General features: G+C 42.0%; 1 protein-coding gene across 1 annotated transcript in view; it reads left to right on the plus strand.

Moving 5' to 3' along the window:
- The window catches only part of PLXDC2 (plexin domain containing 2), a 393,218-nt gene that overhangs the window by 270,720 nt on the left and 100,806 nt on the right, over positions 1-21,692 (plus strand). The gene's annotated exons all lie outside the window — the stretch shown is intronic.

Consider the following 21,692-nt stretch of genomic DNA (forward strand, 5'->3'; position numbering starts at 1 on the left):
GACTGTTCTCAGTGGTAGCAGATGACAGAACAAGGAGTAATGGTCTCAAGTTTCAGTGGGGGAGGTTTAGGTTGGATATTAGGAAAAACTTTTTCACTAGGAGGGTGGTGAAGCACTGGAATGGGTTACCTAGGGAGGTGGTGGAATCTCCTTCCTTTGAGGTTTTTAAGGTCAGACTTGACAAAGCCCTGGCTGGGATGATTTAGTTGGGGATTGGTCCTTCTTTGAGCAGGGGGTTGGACTAGATGACCTCCGGAGGTCCCTTTCAACCCTGATAGTCTATGATTCTATGATTCTGTGGTTGAAACAGGGAAACGAGATGATTTGAAAACAGGAATGAAAGGTAATGGCAATAGCAGTAGTGGTGAAAAAAGCACGTCTGTGACTCCTGTGCATTAATTGGTGATAGTCAACTTCAAGGATGGAGTGTGAAATGGTGACAGCCATTTGTCATCTTCACCAATCTGGATATATAAACCACTATATATCTCTCCAGCTCAGCCCCAAACCTTTATGTTACTGGTTGGCCTTTCCCTCTTCATTGTCCAAAACATGCTGTCTGCTTTGTTTTAATAGGCATTTGGGGGGGGAAAGATCCGTCCAATGTCAGCCACATTATAGCTTTGGTGTGTAGCTAACAAATTGATGAACAAGCTGAGTGCTGAAGGTTTTGTTGGGTGCCTTTTTGAAATATGACCTGAGCTCTATGGATTTTTCACGTAAGCATGGTGGACAGACAGTTATTTGATTGGCAGTTTAATAAAAAATACTGTATAAAATAACAAAGGATTTGTCATTCTCTGAAGCTGGGTAGAAGGACACGTAGGCGAGACATGCCTCATCCATCCAGAAAGCCCCTTCCCCTTTGAGAGGTTAGAAAGGTGTTGTGGGTTATTTCAAATCAGTGGTAGGTGTACAAGGGCTGTGCCTTTCCAGTTTGGGATATGTATTTCATTCTCCCCGCAAAGCCCTTCCCCCTTCCCCATGTGCAAATGGTTCTACTGTTGGTGATTTCCATGTATGGGGGTATGGAGTGCCTGGAATTATCCTGAAAAAGTGTGGGGTTGGTGCACAAGAAGTCTCCAGGCTTGGCTGAAGTCTTTGCCATCTCTGAGCCACTAGCCACCCTAAAGGAGTGGGAAAGAGGCAGGGCCTTGGCCCCACCATCTTGGATTGCCCCAAGAAATGGCTAGCTGTGGACTGAACTGTTGGAAGCACTCCTTAAGGGTTGTAGGTGCAGGTACACTCCCGCTGTATGCCTGAGAACTTCAAAAGATGAGCCTCCCTCAATCACAGGGCCTCCCAAATCTCCCACAAAGCTTCCAGTGCAGGCTAGTACCTTAAATGCACAACTGGGCCCTTGGTTAAATCTGAATTCCCATCCCCTGTGTCATGTGTGGCTAAGCTTGTAATGTCAAGTCTGTGCATTCTGCATTTAAGGCTTGATCTCACAAGCTCTCTGAGAAGTGCTGAGCACCCTTAGGTTGTTCCACCTCTTGCAGGATCAATCCCTTAAATATTTTCTAAAATCTGTTATCATAATGTGAAGAACTTTGTTTGCAGTGTGCAGTACATTCTGCCCCTTTAAGGTTGCAAAATAGGTCCTCTCCTCTGTGCTGTTACTAACCACTTATGAATCACTGAAGCATGTAATTTATTCATAAAATGTATGGATTGCCTATACTCCTCTTTGTAAATAGTGTGCATTTATTTTATGAATCTTGACTTTCCTGACCATATTAAAAACTATGAAAATATTGTGTAAGTATAACTTAGATATGGGAGTTCTCTCTTTTTCTGCTCCTTTCTTTTGGATTCTTCAGTTTTACACATGTGCACGCGCACGTTCACACACACACACACACACACACACTTCTGAGGCTTATTCCTTCCATAGTTTGTATAATTGATGGGAGTTAATGGAAGTAAGGAAGTATTTTTATATTGTCTTCTCCCCAAAATGATTTAGTATTCAATTAAACAAAATTTACCAGACACTGGCTGTGCCATGGTGACATTTAATCCCCCAAAATAAAGCATAAGACTGCAAATAAAAGCTGTAAAACTGAAATAAACTGTAAATCTACAATTTCTAATGTATATGATTAGCCAGAGAAGAACAGGCCTGTTAGAATACAGATTTGTGATTTTAGTTATGTTTTTCCCCTAGTGTTTTTAAGTGTCTTGGTGTAAGGTTCTCTGATTTGTATTTATGTTGTGATTGATTCTAATGCTGTGGCTGTAATTCTAAATATCAGGATCCAGCTTCTTCTGCTATATGCTTGTTTTCTCCTGTGCACTCATTGAATCTACACACTTGTAAAATGAGAACAGAATTTAGCTCCCAGGCATTTCTGTTGTCTCTCCTTCTGTCTGTAGTATCTTTGAGTCACTGTTGAGAACTGTCTTCTGGCAGTCCCAGAGCTATATGACTGTGATGGCAGATGCCCTGTGACTAAACTGTAATCTCTCCTTTTCAAGTAATAATTTGGCTTTAAACCTGAAGGTGACCTATTTGCATATGAAACCACTGCTGCTTCCAGTGGAAACAAAAAGGAAAAAATTACCATATTTATATATATTTATACCATATTTATATTTATACCAAAGGCCCCAGAGAAGCAGATTTCCTGTTTGATTTCACTCCAGACAAAGCTTTTAAAAGTTTGGGTACAAATTGGCATTTTTGCCCCATCCAGAGAGCTGAGAGCCCCAGGGATATTCAAGGCTGATGTTTGGTCATGTCCAGGAACCCAGTGGTTTGAGAACTTCCAGTGGGGCAGGGCAGGCTTAGTCTTTCTTGGGTGTACAATCCGTATTTTCAGAGGATGCCCGGGCACTCAGAGGTTGCTCCAGCTGCTCAAAACTTGGTTGGGTCAGAGAAGAACAGGAAGAAACGGTTCAGAGGTTCAAGCATCAACCTCTCATGTGAGATCTTTATGCTCTGAAAAATAGTTTACACAGAGATTAAAAAACACCCTTCCCATCATGCTACCCACATATTTGAGGCAGAGTATCCAAGAAATTTTCATGGGCATTTTTGAGTATCCCACCAAGTGCTGTGTGTTCAGGCACTGAATCCCAGTTTTGCAAATCCCCTAGCTGCCCAACTCCCACTTGAGGCTCTAGCTGAGGGCCCAAATTGCAGTACACACCTTGGCCAAGCTTTTGAAAAAGGTTGGCTGTAGTGTGTAGAAACTGCCTCTTATTTGCTTCGTATTCCACTTCAAGCACAGAATGTGAAACGCTATAAGCATTTCCTGCTCCTTTTTCTGTTTTTGAGGCTTTCACTTCAGTTCTCAGTGCTGGAGAAGTCATCACCCCATCTTTGCTGGAGAAAGATGCCCTGTGAGTGAATTGCTGAAGAGCCTGGAGTTACCTTGGAGCATGGGGAAGGCAGTGAGCACAGCAGTTCTTGGAGATCATAGCATCATGTAACAGTGAGGCTTGACAATGTCAGCTGAGCCTGAGCATCCAGGGAACAGGGGCACCCCCAGTGAAAGCAAATAATCAAGGAACAGGGGCAGGCAGTGCCCCCATAGCTTCCATTGTCCTCAGTTCCTAGCCAATGGGAGCTATGAAGCTAGTGCTCTGGGCTGACCACGCCTCTGCCTAGCAGCTGAGCAAGGGGGATGTCGCCACTTTCTGGGAGCCCCACCTAGGTAAGTGCTGCTCAGAGCCCGCCTCATCCCCTCCAGTGCCACAACCCCCTTCCCCTCCCACACCCAAACTGTTGCTGCTTGGTGTGGGGGGAGATATGGAGCCAGGTAGGGAGCCTGCCAGCCCCACCAACCCCTCCCCCTCAGCACTAGCAGGGGTCCCGGGCTGCGTGCCACCGCCTGCCCACCTCATCACCCAGGCCACCCTCCCACAGCACCCCCGGGCAGTACCTCCCCCCCAAGTTTTAGTCTGAGTCATATAGTAAAAGTCATGGACAGATCATGGGCCGTGAATTTTTGTTTACTGCCAGTGACCTGTCCGTGACTTTTACTAAAAATACCCATGACTAAAATGTAGCCTTACTCATGGGTGTTAGGGAGAGAAGGAATTCTCCCTGGGTAGAACATAGAGGAGCATGTATCTGTATGAATTTAACTACTCTCCTGGCAGCAGGAATACAAAATATCATAGGTCTGGTTTGCTGCATTTTGGCATTTCTCACAAAGAGCCAGACCCTTCAGGCTTTACTCCCAGGGACTTCAAGCAATCTGGGCAAGAATTGCAAAATCTGGCCCCAAAGGGGAGAGGCTGAGCAGTAGAGTCAGTTCTGCATTCACAAAAGAGAGATGGTTTTCTCTTTAAACAAACAAATACTAAAAGATAATGTTATGGAGTTGTAGCCAGGTGAAAGGACTATATTCAGTGATTGCAATATAGCTCCTTCTGCAATGGCCAGCCAGACAATCTGTCTGCAGATCTTTGACAGTTGCCACTGAAATATATAATTTAGACTAACAAGACATAACTAGAAGGACCAAGCAGAAGCAATCATGGACAGAGAGATGCTTGTCAGAGACAGAGGCCCCTGCAGAGGAGGCTGCAGCTGCTGCTGCTGAATTTGGAGACAAGAATTTGTCCAATATCTTATTTACTGTAAAAATAGACGAGGATGCTGGCATGCAGCCTAAGAGAATAGTTAGGCTGTACTTGATAACAAGGGTGGAGATCTGATTGTACTGTTGATTTACTGCTGCATATATATATGACCTACTTATCTGCTGTTTCTCTTAAATCCTGTGACAGTCAGTGTGAAATATACAAGCCAGAATCAGTGATGCTACTGTCTAACACAGTGAGACTTTGTTCTGAGACAAGACTGGTGGTCTATTCCTTCTGCTGGTGTTCTGGGTGTGCAACAGTGTACACATCCTTATTTAAACTTTTTCTGCTCTTCTGAGCCTGGTTGCTGGTGGTGTGTTTTATGGAGTGACTCTGCTGATATCTGTCTCCCCTTTGCCTGAGCTACCTACCCCATGGCCCTCTTGCTTAATCCCAGACTGACAGAAACGCTGGCTCATTTTACAGATACACTCTTGGACTTAGTGTGGCATGTGGGAAAGACAATTCATTTCACAACAGGCATGGACCACTTGTCAAGCTGATGACTATACGTGAATATACAAGCTTTGTGGCATAGACCTAGGACAGGGAGAAGGATGGTGATGCATTCTGTTCTGTAGCATGCAGCAAGATACCAATCTATGTGAAAATGCCATTTCAGAAAATTATATACTGCATGTAATTTGTTACACAAGCTAAGAGAAGTAATGGATATGATATTAGCTCCTCTCTCTCCCCTAGATTTTGTGGATCAGATAGTGGGGCCACTCTGGTGCAAGTGGTGCATGAAAGAGTTGTGTCCAAGTACCTGCTATTGCATATTTTGTGAATTTGATCTTGTAGGAATTCCTTCTTTTAAAAAAAAAAAAAGGCAGAACATGAACAACTGCCACTCCACATCTTGCATGCTGAAATTTCAAGTTAAGTTCACTGGCATTTGTGTGTTTTCATTTATCTGAAAAGTAACCATTACCCTGAACTCTTCTGTTAACGTTTGGGTTTGCAAAATCACCCAAAGGAAAACGGAAAAGCTTGTGTGGAAAAAATTGTCCTTGCTTTTGCATAGCTTAAATTTGATAAGGAAGAAGCTGCATATTGTATACTATGCCATACCTGAACATTTATCACCACTATATGGTGAAATGTCTTAAAGCAGTGTTTCTCAGACGGGGGTCTGTGGACCCTGAGGGGTCCGCGAGGGTATTCCAAGAGGTCTTTGGGCTCCACTGATCAACTCCTCCCTCTCCCTTCCTCAAATCCTCCCTCCCAGCACTGCCTGCATGCCAGGGAACAACTGTTCAGCGGCATGCAGGAGACGCTGGGAGGGAGGGGGAGGACCAGGGGTGGGGTGCACTTGAGGGAGGGGGTGGAATCACGTCCAGGGCCTCCAGCCCTGCTGATCAACTCCTCCCCATCCTTCCCAGTGTCTCCTGCACGCCATGGTACAGCTGTTCCCTGGAGTACAAGAGGTGCTGGGATGGAGGGGGAAGAGCAGGGACAGGGCATACTCGGGAGAGGGGCAGAAAGAGGTGGGGAAGAGGAGGGGCAAGGGTGTAGCGGGGGTGGGAAGAGGTGCGATGGGGTGGGGCCTTGGGGAAGGGGTGGAATAAGATATAGGGATGGAATAAGATAATAAGACAGAAAATATCATATTGCCTCTATATAAATCCATGATACGCCCACATCTTGAATACTGCGTGCAGATCTGGTTGCCCCATCTCAAAAAAGATATATTGGAATTGGAAAAGGTTCAGAAAAGGGCAACAAAAATTATTAGGGGTATGGAACGGCTGCCATATGAGGAGAGATTAATTAGACTGGGACTTTTCAGCTTGAAAAAGAGACGACTAAGGGGAGATATGATAGAGGTCTATAAAATCATGACTGGTGTGGAGAAGGTAAATAAGGAAGTGTTATTTACTCCTTCTCATAACACAAGAACTAGGGGTCACCAAATGAAATTAATAGGTAGCAGGTTTAAAACAAACAAAAGGAAATATTTTTTCACACAGCGCACAGTCAACCTGTGAAACTCCTTGCCAGAGGATGTTGTGAAGGCCAAGACTATAAAAGTGTTCAAAAATAATTAGATAAATTCATGGAGGATAGGTCCACCAATAGCCATTAGCCAGCGATGATGTCCCTAGCCTCTATCTGCCAGAAGCTGGGAATGGGTGATGGGATGGATCACTTGATGATGACCTGTTCTGTTCATTCCCTCTGGGGCACCTGGCATTGGCCACTGTCGGAAGACAGGATACTGGGCTAGATGGATCTTTGGTCTGACCCAGTGTGACTATACTTATGTTCTTATGTGGGGTGGGGGCAGGGCTTGGGGCTGAGTGGGGTATTTGGGTGGGTCTTCAAATTTTTTTAAATCAAAATGGGGGTCCTCAGGTTGCTAAAGTTTTAACTACCACTGCCTTAAAGTATTGTTAGTCCTTTATAGCTATCAACTGAAGTAGTGTCTGGTGAAGACGTCTGCATTCAGTGTAGTCCTGCTAGGTATCCTGCCACAACTGTTATCTTTTTGGATTGTGTGTGGGTATGATAACTACTGTTAAATTTCCGTAGTCCATGTTATAGTGAATATATATATTTCTTTGCTTGGAAACTAAATGACTTTTTCTTGACAAATATAACATAACTGCATGTGATAATGACATTCAGTAAATCCAAGACATTGTAACCTCCCCTCTGACTAAAAAGGCAGGAATTACTGTTTATGTACTCTGTAATTACATGTACTTGCTTACATGTACCATAGATATCTTGCTGCTACTTGTAATTTACCTTATAATTAAATAATCCACATTTACCATCTGAGTAAAAGTGTGTTGCATGATATTTGTACCCCATAAAACAGAGCATTACTGTAATGTCATTCTTGACCCCCTTCCAAAGCTAACTTGCTTTAGTTCAGTCAGAAGGTAGATCTGTAGAATGAAGGAGAAATTATCTGCTGATCTGTTTACTGTGGCTGTTTTCTAAAACATTTTAACTGTTCATTTTAAGACTACTGGATTATTGTCAGGAGACTGATATAAAATGTTTGACATCTGTTCTGCTGCTTGCCTGGAATTTCCTTCAGATTGCATAACATGGCACACTGAATTTATGAAAGGTGACCCTTCCAGTCTTTTTCAAGTGCTTTGAAGAGTTGTTAACAACTTGTATTTCCATACATTTTTGTCATAGTGAAGCATAGAGATACAAATCCAGTTTCATGCTTGCTTTAGCATACAATCTCTTGTGCTTTGAGCCAGTCTGATGATATTTATTCATCAAAAGAGTCTGACTGGCAGGGCTAGCAGCAGTATGCACTGAAAAGCATCAGTGGACCCACAGATAGGCAACTGACCCTATTGTGGGGAGACTGTGATTAAACCTGTTTAAAACGTATTAGTGAGTAGTGCTTGTGAGAACCTTGCAGAATTCAATTCGGAAAGGGGTTTGCAAAGTGAACCCATGAAGTTTGGCTTGCAGGGATTAGAAGTGAATGAGATTCTTAATATTGCTTGTGGAGTCTAGTTCAGATGACCTTAGTACTCCCCAGAGAACCAACATCCGCCACCTATGCTCCTAGAGCTCAACAGATGTTATTGGAAGAGTGGACTTCCGGGGCTTATTGAGGTCAAGGAGAGGCAGCTGTTACAGTAGTGACAGAGTTCAGATGTGAGGAGGGGAAGTTCCCTCACCTTCAATAGCTCTGTGTACACAATCACCTCTATGCTCACAGCCACCAAATATTTGCAGATGGACTCTGTGTTGTATGAACTTAAGTTGAATTTGACCCAGAATTCTTACTTTGTATTTTTTGTGGCTGAAGCAAAACCTTTCACATATTTATGTTAATGATCTCATCCGCTGACAGCACTGCTACACGGTGGTCAGGGTGGGGTACATCACTAGTTCTGTTACCCCAGTCTTTGTGTTTTAAGTTCAGTTATAAAGTTTCTTCTGGCCTGAAATGTATTATATGCCACAAAGTTGACACCATTTTTTTCCTTTTTGGTTTTAGTGGGGTTATAAAAATTTGGGGTTAAGCAGAACTGCTACATTGCATAGTTTAGGACAGGAAGTGAAGAGGACTATCCTAGCTAAATAACGCGACTGGGGGAATTGATTTAAAGAAACCATAATTACCAAATTTAACAGCACACTTTGTATCAAAACACCATCCTGAACCTCCATTCAGTACTGTCTAGAGGAAAAAGTGCTGTTTGCTGAATCATCACTCACCATTCAGCATCCCAGAACTGATTCTTCCTAAGCACAGCTCCCAGCATGGTCAGTTATTCAACATTTTCTTACTACAAATCAGATATGCTGCAAAATATATTAAAAATAAGCAAAAGATGGTAAATAAATAAACTGAAAAATTGACCCAGGCCCAACCACCCATTTGCAGATCTTGTATATGTTTGGAGGTGCTGATTAATACAGTACTATAATGTAATCAGATGCAAGAAAAGTGACGAGAGAGCAAGAGAGGAGAAACAGTTCTGATTACTGAAGGTACTTGGGCTAGGCTGACTTTAGTGCTGTCTGCCTGCCAGGTTCCCATTGCCAAATATTGAGACCAGTATATTCTCTCCCCCTGCTCCCATACACACACTCTGTCAGTGGCTACCCACTTTCTAATTGACCGTAGCCAGATATCTTTCAGGAAAAAGCCAGCATGTGTTTTCTGTAATTATTTACAAACAAGAAAAGGGGGCTAAATTTGTTAATTGTTTTTTATAAATTGCTCACCTGATTCTAATATGTGTATGGAGTGTGAAAAGTTATGAACTGGGGCTAGAGCCAACTGCTTTTCCCTTAATAACTTTTCCTTTAGAAAAGGCTGATCATTTTTCTCCCATGAGGAGGAGCACTGTTAGAAAGGGAAATTCAGTATAAAATGAGAAACCAGAGGTCAGGATTCCATTTCAAATAGCTCCCAGCCCTTGACAAGAAAGGAAATGAAAAGGATTACGAAGAAATGTGATGTTTATGAACAACAATGTAGAATAAACCACTCTCTCTGAAACATGCATGGATTTTCTCTTAAATTCCTGCATCCTCTCCCTGTCATCTCCTCCTTCACCACCATCCCACTGATCATGGTGTTCAACTGGGGAGCTCATTGTCTCTAGCAAAACCATATTGTCTGTCGTGGGTCAGTTCTGAGTATCATCTGAGTAAACATGACCATTAAACAAAGAGCTGCAGATGAGAATAATATTGTAGTCTCCATACTTCCAGCCATGGCAGGAAGTGGGACGAAATAATGATACACAACATCTGACAACCTTTTTGAATAAGGATTTTACTACTGGCTTAAAAAAATCGTGTCCTTTGCTATTTCAGTCTGTAAATCAGATATATGTTTTGGGTTCTTAATTTAATCAATGGGCATTTCTAAATCACCTATCACCGTACTATCTACTGCAGCTGTAGTCCTTTTGGTGTGTTTTTTCTTCCACACATTTATGAATGTAGTATTTGTGAAAAGATTGACCTGCTATTTCCTTTGTACACCTTTTTCATGGCCGGCTTTTGCCAAGGTTATAGCATGATAAACTCAATAGGACTGATCCTCTGCATCGAAAATCCCTTGTCAAACACACTTGAGCCTCAGCAGTTAAGTACTTTTTCTGTTTCACAGAATTCTCAATGGAACAATGTTTCGTTTTTTAAAAACTTTCTGCCATCTTTTTTTTGGGGGGGAGGGAGAGCGGCGGGGGGCACTGACCACAATACAATGAATACAAGGTTATGTTCTGTAATTGTTTAATTTTCCCCCCTGCTGCAACTTTTCAAAACTCCAATTTTAGAAAAATGACAGTGGCAAATATGTCATTTTTCCTCCTGGCCATTCTATAGTCTTTCAGAGTTGAGGAACTTTTGAAAAGTTAGAGCTGGAAAAGTGTGAAAAAAGAGAAAAATTGTGGAGGGGAAACATCCTAGAATTGCTAATTCTGTTGTTCTCAGCAAAAAAAGGGAAGGAGAAATACAGGGAAAACCAATAATCTGAAATGTTTTTAAAAGTTTATATTTTGAAAACCAAAATAAAATTTTCAACTCAAAATTAAATACATTTTCTTTGTTTCATTTTTATTCTGAGATTTACCATTTAAAAATAAATAAAACGTCATTTCCCCTGCCAAAAATTTTGCTTTTGGGAAAACCCATTTTTTTGCATAAAACTTTTTGACACGTTCTACAGAATAGATTTTTTTTTTTTACAATACAGCAAAGAGCCTACAAAATTAGAATTTTCTCTGCAGATGCTTTTAAACCTCTTCTTAATATTTTGCAAGTTCAAAGTTAGCTACAGTAGCATAACTGCCAAGATGTACAGCCTGAGTGAGGTAATCCTTTCTCTCCTCTCTTCTTTACTCTGGTTCTGACCCATCTAGGAACAAAGCTAAGGGCTTTGTTTGGTAGGCCAGAGGTGTGAGTGACTTGAGAGCTATCAAGTTTCAAGGCTTCTCATTGAATAGATACTATTTTCCTGTACAGGCCATTATGATTCTGTCCCCATACCTTCTCTGGAGGAATAAGTACCTGATCAGACAGGAATGATGAGTCATTAGAATCTAAATAGCCTCCTGTCTTGTTTTCTCATGAATGTGAAAGTTCTATCTCCACAATTCAGAGTATAAATATGTAATTAAAAACATAGGACCAGATACATCAGTTACAATTAAAGCTGAAGTTTGGTTATTGCCTGCCACGGTCTCTTTGCTGCCATTATTCTCCCCTCCTCCTCCACACCTCCCTGTGATATCCAACCTCTTTTTGACAAGGTCCATTTTTTTTGGCATTTTAGAAGAAAAGTATCTGCTGGCAGTGTTTCATAGTACATAAAAACTCCTAAATCCCTTTGCTTAATTAAATGGGATATTCAACAGAATGTGTTACAGTCGACCAGATCATATATTTTTTTACAAAAGTAATGAATATTACAGCAACCTGAGAAAATCACTCACATAACTCAGTGTCAACACATTAGAGAGAGAAGGTGGGTGAGGTAATATCTTTTATTGGACCAACATCTGTTGGTGAGAGAAGCTTTTGGGTTTACACAGAGCATTTTCAATTGTTCCAGATACCACTTTTCATATTAAAAGAAGAGTAGGAAGAATGCAGAGAAGCTCATCCCCTTGGCTTTCAAACATCTACATGAGAGACCACAAAACTCTGTCTAGAAGAGCTAAGGTTCATGCTAGTCTTTTACAAAAAGTTTCCCATTAATCGAGGTTATGCAGTTATGCCTTTTGGGGTTTCCCCTTTCTGATATGCCACCTTTCAAGCTGAGAGAAGATTATGGCTGTGCACTAAAAGGCTATCTTAGTGGATATGAAAATGATTTTTTTTAAAATCTCTCTCTCTCTCTCATTTTTCCAGGGGGAGACAGGAACAGTGAGAGGGCATGACCTCGAGTGAGCACTAAGCTCATTATTCAGTTATTTAACTCTCCGATTGTTTTAGCGATCTGCAATTGCTGCTGTCCTTTTGGTTAGCTATACACCAGTCTGCATGTATTGAGAATGATGGTGGCACTCTTCCAAACCATAGCATTGTAACAATAACTTAGTCATTTTTGTGTGAAGGAAGTTACTCTAAATTGACTTGCTTTGGTGAGGCAATAAGGAGGTATCAATGTAATTTGGTAGATAAGAGTGTATAAAGAAATTATGTTAACTCTTTCTAGAATCTAGTGTTCTGATATGTATTGGGAGGTTAATGATTTCATACAAATTTTCTTAATTTTGCATCAAGTGCTTCTGTGGAAAATTATTAAAATATATCAAAAACGCAAAGGAAAAAGTATCAGTTAGCAAAGTTGTTTCTTGGTGTAGCGATCTCTAAACTATATTTTAAACCACTGAACACTGGTAAAATATTTGTCACCCTACTTAAATGAATCTTAACATTTATTCATACAAAAAGCTTGCAGCTCTACCCCCAAGTGAAATATTAGATTTGATCTCAAATACATGAAATAAAACAATGGGCCAGATCTTCACTTGATGTAAATCACAGTTTTTTACTGAAGTCAGTAGAGATCAAACATTTACACCTGCTAAGGACTGGCCCAATTATCCAAACTCTGCTTTTCCACCCTACGGAAAATTCTAAAACAAATGGAATTAAACCTATTTACCAAATATATTTGAAAGCATTTCTGTACAGATTGATTCCAAACAGATATCTTCCAACCTAATGAAAAGATGTGTTTGAAGGAGTAAAAGAAATTTTTATAACTCAAGGTTAAAATAGTTTCAGCAAATCTGTCTTTTACTGCCCAAAGAACTGCTTGGAAGGATTGTAGTGTTTTTTAGGAAGGAAATAAGTGGAGTATGGTGTAAATTCTCATGTCAGAGATACTTCACGAGTCATCTCACTTGCAGAACAAAACTGGAGTTCTTAGGTTCTCAGCAGTTAGGAGAAGTTTCTTCAAATCAGTGATGGTTTCTGAAAGAGTTTGAAATGAGCATATCTGGGATGATTAACCTCGAAAGAATTCTGATCACGTTTTATTAGGTCCTAAATTTTAAGATAATGGTTTTACAAAAACCTTTTGAAAGGAAGATATCCGTGTATGTGAATGGCTGATGTGGAACCATTTGCTTCAAAGGTGGCATGTTTAGGTGGCAAAATAAACTTGAATCTTGATACTCTTCTCCATGACTTTTTCAGCAAACTGTCTTTGCCCTGTTAAGGTGGGATTTTTTGAGGTTTGAAGCCTTTAGATCACAGAGTTTTATCTAACAAGCTGAACTTGTGTTACAGTGTCTGCTTTTAACCTTAAACATTTCAGAGAAGATTGAGCTTCACTGCCTGTTTAAAGCAAAAATAAATAAATTCCTGTGCCAAATGTGTTGTGTGTTTTCTACAGTGCTCCTTTGCTGGATTTGACGCCATTTTAATGTTAAAATAACCATTCGGAAATCCTAGCTGAACCGTTATTTTGAATGTAACTTCTACTTTCTCCAGTCTTTTAACAGTAAATACTATTATTTTAAATACATTTCCCCTACATTTCCTTTAAAAAACATAGATGGAGAGTCATTCATTCCCCACAAGCATGCTTCATTTGGAAAGCTAATGGTTTCACCCATATACTTGGACAAATATTCTGAATTCCTATTCCACATATAAACTGTGTATAAATGCTCAATTGAGTGCACTTATATGAAACAGAGCATATATTTAAATGTATATTTCAAATAACATTGAAATGCTTTAAATATATATTATTTTCTTACCTAAGAATATGGTAAATGTTATGCAAAGTCTGCAGAAGGCATACCATGTATTTTGCATACTGTTCACATAATATATTTGATTAAATGTACAAGAAAATTCTGGCTCACAAAGGAGCACAGTACTGAAAAAAACCAAGTGCAGATGTTTGTACAGACAACTGTGCTTATCACCACCCAAATTCTGGCTCCTAATGGCAACAATGCTATCCATGTGCATATATCGGTGAAGGTATGGCATCGGTAGCCTCTCAATATCTGCAGATTCAGCCATGTCTCCTCTTTTCCTACCCCCTCCCTCCCCCCGTAATTGCTTAAAAAAGCACAGAAGTGGGAAGGAGTTTTTGAAATAGTTCAGAAGCATTTGAACAAAAAGCACACGTAGCCCTCTGAACTCAGACTTTGCACATATATACCACGTAGGGTGACCAGATGTCCCAATATTAGGGACTTTGCACATGTATAACACCTAAAGTTGCCAACTTTCTAATGGCACAAAACCGAACACCCCTGTCTCGCCCATTCCCTGAGGCTCCGCCAATGCCCTACCCCTTCTCCAATGCCCTGGCCCTGCTCACTCCATCCCTCCTCTCTCTGTCGCTCGCTCTCCCCCACCCTCAATCACTTTCACTAGGCTGGAGTAAGGGATAGGGGTGTGGGAGAGGATGCGGGATCCTGGCAGCGCTTACTGCGACTCCCAGGAAGCATCCGCCAGGTCTCTGAAGCTCCTAGGTGCATGGGTGGCCAGGGAGGCTTTGCACACTGCCCTCATGCCCACAGGCTGTGCCCCCACAGTTCCCATTGGATGGGGTTCCGCGCACTGCCCTCGTGCCCACAGGTGCCACCCCCGCAGCTCCGATTGGTTGCAGTTCCCAGTCAGTAGGAGCTGCGGAGCTGGCACTGGAGGCAGGGTGCAGAGCCTCCCTGGCTGCCCGTTTGCCTAGAGGCTGCAGGGAGCTGGTGGCTGTTTCCGGGAGCCACGCGGACCTAGGGCAGGCTGGGAGCCTGCCTTAGCCCCAGGCCCCTCCTGTGCCACCAACTGGACTTTTAACAGCCTGGTGGGCGGTTCCGACTGGAGCTGCCAGGGTCCCTTTTTTACCGGCCATTCCAGTCAAAAACTGGATGCCTGGCAACCCTAGCTGGGGATGAAGGGTTTGGGGTGCAGAAGGCAGCTCAAGGCTGGGCCGGGGAATTGGGTTGTGGTCGGGGTGAGGGCTCTGGCTGGGGATGGGGCTGGGAATAAGGAGTTTGGAGTCCAGGAGTGAGCTCTGGGCTGGGCCAGAGGGTTGGAGTGTATTGGGGGGTGAGGGCCAGAGCCCCCTCCCTGCACCCCAACTACCTGCCCTAGCCTGGAGCCCCCTCCCTCACCCCAAAGCCCTCATACCCGGCCCCACCCCCAGCAGGAGCCCTCACCTCCCTGCCCCCCAACTCCCTGCCCCAGCCCGGAGTCCCCTCTCACACCCCAAACCCCACATCCCCGGCCCCACCCCCAGCTAGAGTCCTGACCCTCCCCCACACATCAACCCCTCAGCCCCAGCCCAGAGCCCCCTCCTTCACCCCAAACCCCTCATCCCCACCCCAGAGCTTGCACCCCCTCCTAGAGCCCTCACCCCCTCCTGCATCCCAACCCCCTGCCCAGCCCGGTGAAAGTGAGTAAGGGTGGAGAAGAGTGAGTGATGGAGGAAGGGGGGATGGAACGAGCATTGGGTGGGGCCTCAGAGAAGGGGCAGGACTGGGGGTTCGGTTTTGTATTATTAGTAAGCTGGCAACCCTACTCTGTGTGCAAAGGGACCTGATCCGAAGCCCATGGAAGTCAGGGTGAGTCTTTCAGTTGATTTCAGTGGATTTTTGATCAGGCCCCAACTGGGCATGTTCTCCACCATGGGGGAATCCCTAGAACAGGTACAGTCAGCATTGCCAGTTCTATGCCAGCCCTCCAACAGCACCTAGAGTACAATTAGACCAAGGGTGGGTGATGGCCAGAATGCTCCTGACCTTATGGGCTGTTATCAGCCAGCCCAAGTTAGTGCAACCTGATGCTGGCTCTGACTCGTGCCAGGGACAAACTGGTGGCCCCAGAATCTGGGATATTAAAGAGGGCATAAAACCACCCCCCCTCAGAGACCCAGCACGGGGATCATGTTGGAGCCATGCAGACTGCTACCAGCTGGCATAGTTTATAGCAACCCAAGATAGCTCTATAAACTATGCCGGGACCAGGGCAGAAATAGTCTGAGAATTCGGGAGCTTCAGCTATCTCCTTTACAGTTTCCCCTCTCCGCCCCATGCAGCGGTTTTAGCATGGATTTGGATGAAAATGATCAGTAGAGGCTGTGTACTCTCCCACTGATTAAATAAGGAAAATAAAAGGGAGATATGAAAACGATCATTTCAACAGCACACAGCAAGATGGTACAGTGGGAATGAATATCTGCTATTACATCTCTGCTACCATGGCTGCTAATTTTTTAATATAAAATCACACAGATGACATCAGGGCTTCATAGCTGGTGTGTCTCAGGCCATTGGGGTACAGGGTCAGATTTTTCTCCATTTCCAATTTTTTTGGAAATTCTTACGCCATTTTCCTTCTAATTTGTGTGCTGCTAGAACATAACTAATAAACCTGCAGTGAACTGACTAGCAACTCAGCCTCTGCCCAGTGGAAGTCTCTTTCATGCCAGACCTTTCACTCTACTGTCACTGCTGGCAGATGATTACTTTTCCAGCTTGCTAACCAGAGCTCTTTGTCTTAGCAGGGCTTTGAACATATGGGGTCTGCCCCCGCAGTTCCCATTGGATGGGGTTCCATGCACTGCCCTTTTTTTTTTGCTCAACACTGATGATAACAAATGGGCATTTTCTTTACAAGTCAATCTGATTTTTGCATGTGTAAAGTGATGCTGTCTGTTTAGATTTTCTTTTAAAATGTGCTTCGAGCTCAAGGTGCATGTACCAATATATTTTTAAAATAAATACATTTCCAATTAGCCCAATAGTCATATTAACTATCCTTCCCAAGCCTAATACCTCCTCTTTAATCCACTGGCCATTAACCTGTCCTCTTGGGAAAGAGATGAACCTTGGTATGTGCATTGGAAGTCAATGATTTCAGGCACACTCAGGCTAGCAGCCAGAGTGAATTCTAGAGCTCAAGTCTCTTCAGTGACAACTTCCTTTTTACAGCCCCATCATTCATCATCTGATTTCAGGTGCTGCAGTATTGCACAAGGGGAGAATGGTCTCTAATGTAACCAGACCCAATCCAGTTAGGGCTTTGTAGGTCACAAAACCAACTCTTGTATAGCACTGAAACATGAATACACATGTGCAGTAGGTGCAGAGCCAAGTATCACCATGTGGAGGCACCTGACATGCTGTATATTTTATTCTGGGGTATGCTATATGCATTTCATCTAATGCTCCAATTCAGCTCTTGTCATTTTCAGAGCTACAAGATCAAGAGAAAGACAATTACCCTTTGTTATAGAGTCCTTCAGACAAATGTCAGAAAAATGCTTCTCTGCCTATATTTGTGAATAGATTATTACATTCCCAGTCCTGTCAAATGAACTGCTTGGTAATTGGAATAGAAGAGGACACTGTTTTATATATTTATTTTTAATAAGGGATGGTTTTGGTGAACCCACAAAGGTAAAGCCCTTCTATAAAAGCAATGACAGGATATTTCAAAATGATATTCCGCATTCATTATCTATGTTCCTGTCACCTGGAGCCATGAAAACTTTTATTGTTGAAAGTGCAAGTGTCATGAAGTGGAAAGAATTTTTCATACGATGTTCTTGTTGATAGCTTTGTACAGCCAAGCAAATTTTTCCATTTAAGGGGTTTGTGTTTTCACTCAAGGGTAACTAAACTAAACAGTGAATGCAGTGGGAGTGACTTAAGAGACTTAGATGGCAAGAATTGCCAAGTACATTATTGTCGTGTATTAAATATGCCATCTCAGTTGTCAGATTACACCTTTTCCCGCTGGCATTCTAAGTATCTTCAAATAAAATATCTTCGTTGAGCACCTACCATAAGCTTGCAAACAAACAAGTTCCTGTAAATGCCAGTCATTCAAATAAATGCCATAAAACATTACAAACTATATGTACACAGACAAAACCCTTGTAAATCCACATCATGCAATAGCTTCAAAGAAAACCTGGACCATAATATCTGAGCGTCTGAAGTATGTGCACTCTGAATGGACTCCTTCAGACTCTTTTTTGCAATAATACTTCAGCTGAACTCTTTACTCAGTCGGATTTGTAACTGCTTTTTAGATACCACCAATTGTTCGAGCCAACCCACTACAGTATCCTGGAAATCACAATCTCAGCTTCTTCTTTTGTTTCTAATTCCGCAGTGTACTTAAGCATGTGCCAAATGTAACCCTGAACATGTGAGTAGTCCCACTGAAGTCCATGCATGAACTCACATGCATAAAACTAGGTACATGTTTAAGTACTTTGCTGAATCGGCCTTAGAAAGGAGATTATTTCCAAGACAGAGTGTTTCATTCTTTTTACTTACCTGTGTAGCTCATGTTTTGGCATATCTTCAATGAAACAAAGGGTGCAGAAAAGTGGGAAATCTGTGTAGCCTAGTGACTAAGCACTGAGCTGGGACTCAGGAAATGTGGGTTTTTTTCCGGCTCAGCTACTGGCCTACTGGTTGACCTGGGGCAAGTGTGTTCACCTCCCCATCCCCATCTGTAAAATGGGGACAGTGATCCTGACCTCCTTTGTAATGACCTTTGGAATCTACTGATGAAAAGTGCTGTAAAAGAGCTAGGTATTGTTATTTAATTATTTATTAAATGGCTTAGTTATTCACACTACCTAAAGCCGATACCCTACAATTTCCTTGAATTTGGTGAATAATGCAGGAAGCTTGTGTTGGGTGACTGGTGTCTAGGCATGCCTACTGAAAGTGAATAAAAGAGGAAAAAGCCAAATTCTGCAATCCTTATGAAGGCAAACTGCCACTGATGTTTGAGAACCAATACTGGGCCTAATTCTGCCTTTGAATCAACTGATGAAAATCCCAAGTAACTCCACTGAAACCGTTCAAGTGTGAATCTAGAGCAAGCAGTGGAACAGAGAAATGACAAGAATGGCCCTCATTTGTGTGACCAAAACAGTTTGGTTTTGTCTTCTGTAAATGGAATTGAAATTTTGGAAATTGGCCCAGGTCAACTCTAAAAAGCTGGCCCACAATGTGTACTTTTCCATCAGTTTGTATACGTATGTTTGTATGTACATGTACACGCACATACCACATGAGATTTATCCTTTTTACTTCTATACTATTCACCTGTACTTACTTTAGGTTTTGTTTACACTTGTTCTTGTTTTACATAGAGCTGTTTGTTATAACTTATAAAATCCTGAACAACAGAGTTTGATAAATTTCATCCGAACGTTTTAGAGGCAGCTAGTGTCTTGTTTCTAGCTTTAGTCCTTTTGGATAGGTTTGCAAAAGAGCCCTCCAAACTCTTCCCACAAAAGGAGGATTAAGTGGTTCAGGAAATTGTAGGTCTGGAAAATTCTTCCTTGACTATCAGAAAACTGGCTTACAGACAGTATAAGCCACTGCTTGCCAACTTTCTGTGAAAGCCCCTTCAGGGATAAGTTAAATTTATATGTGCTACATACTTGAAGTATTAATGGCAATGATAAAATATCAACAGTCGTTGCCTTTGAATCTCTGGGATGCTTTGAACTGACTTTGTGTTTCTTTCCAAATTGTTCTGAAGCATGACAGGAGTTCTCATTAGAATGACCTTTGTTCGGAACCTTCCTGGTTTCCAGTTATCATCACCCTTCCCTCCCCCTTTCCACTGTTATCTATAGGAAAAATGTATCACTGGCAAACAAGTAGAAATATGCATTATGGCTACTAACTACCTGGATTAATTTATTTATTTACTTAAATATTCCAACAATTAAATTTTTGCCTTGTATTTTGTACCTGGCCTGAGTATTAGTTGTGATGGTAATGTTTACAAATGTGAATTGGGATGAGAGGGTGTGCAAGCATATGGGGACACTGGAGTTACACCAGGAATGAATTTGAGGTGCAAGGTGTTAAAAGGTAATCCTGATACATGAATGTGACTTTCAAGATTGTATATATCATCTTCAGAATATTAGGGGTGTGGTTGTAGGTATATAGATCCAGACAAGAATATGACAAAAGGCATGTACGTGTTACCTCAGGGACCATCAGCACTCAAGTGCTGAATGAAACCAGAGATATTTAAAATGTCTGAATAAGCCAGAGGGAGAATGCTTCTTAAATGTAACTCTCTTGAGAAACAAACATCAAGACCTGTGAACTAATAAAAATGCATTTTAGTGACTGTTGTCTGGTAGGATTTCTGCTTAACCTAAGAAGACATATGGTAGAATACAAGTCTTATTGAAAATCCATTTGCAACAGAACATCTGAAAAGTTTAGATTTTAAGTGACCAAAAAAGCACATGAAGAAAAGGTGAGGAAAGAAGAAATTACAGTTTTTTATAAAGCAGTGAGAATTAATTATTTTCTACCAGTTCACAAAAGTGAACGTTGTAAAAGATGTTTGGGTTTGTTTTGTCTGTCTCTGTGAACCTGTGAAAACCAGGTCACCTGCAGGTAGGGACCTAAATATAGATTTAGGAGCTGAATAGTAGACATCCAGGTTTTAGAATATTACCATCATTTGAAACTATGAAACTGCAAACTGTGTTTTAAAAGAAAACAAAGGCAAATGAATCCTCTAATCCAGCCCATGGGAATGTAGGATGTTTCCTAGAGTATATTTTCTGATGTTTTGTCCAGCATAATTTTTGAATTAATGCAGTTTTCTAACATTTCAGCAAGGGATTGCCTCATGATATTTGGTGATAACTGCTACTAGCCAGGCAGGTTGTTTTTTTTAAATACCCTCTCTAGTCACTGCACAGTGCAACATGTAAAACTGTATATCTGACAAACTCAGTTATACTGTGCAAGCATTTGGTTAAAAGGGGTCAGGAAAAAATTGTTAGTGAAGATAGCCTGTTTAACAACATGAGATGGAAGAGGTGGCTATGGTATGGACTGGGACTCAGGAGATATGAGTTAAATTCCTTGCTCTGCCACAGAATTACTGTGTGACCTTGGATAACTCATCTAATCTCGCTGTGTCTGACTTTCCTGTGACAGAAGTGGAGTTGTGCTATAATAATTTATGAATACTTCATGTTGACTAGAGTTGACTGGAAAACAGATTTTCTGTCCCTTAGGAAAATGAGAGGGTTCCAGATTTTTTGTTGTTGTTCTGAAATGTCAAACCTTGGATTTCCTGTGAAGGGAAATATCCTGATTTGGGAACATACAGGTGCCACCACCTATCTCAGGTATCTCTGTCCCTCTATGCTGTTCCTTCTTCCTGTGTTGCATCCAGATAACACAGAGGGGGAAGAAAGCCCCACCCCACCCCCCAGACTGGAGATGGGAGGGTGAGGAGGGGGAATGGAAATCCATGTGCCTGAGACAGGAAGGAACACATTCACTGTCACCATTGCTGCTACACCACTCTTCCCATCAAAACTTTCATCAAAGGTGACATGTTCCTGCAAAACAGCATTTTCTGATGGAAAACGATCTTGTTAGAAAATTTTTCAACCGTTCTAATGTTGGCCTGGTTATTGGGATGTTTACTGTTTGGATATATTGGTTTAGCATCATAGGAGGCAGAAAGGAAAAGCAAGCAGGAAGGAAACAATGGCTCAAGATAAACCGCCCCTCAGTAAACTCTAAGGGTCCTTAAGAGACAATGTCCAAACTATTAGCTGTGAAGTATCTACTCCTGGCTCCAGCCAGCTTACAGAACCAATT

This window comes from Chelonia mydas, chromosome 2, assembly GCF_015237465.2.
Source record: "Chelonia mydas isolate rCheMyd1 chromosome 2, rCheMyd1.pri.v2, whole genome shotgun sequence".
Lineage (NCBI taxonomy): Eukaryota > Metazoa > Chordata > Testudines > Cheloniidae > Chelonia > Chelonia mydas.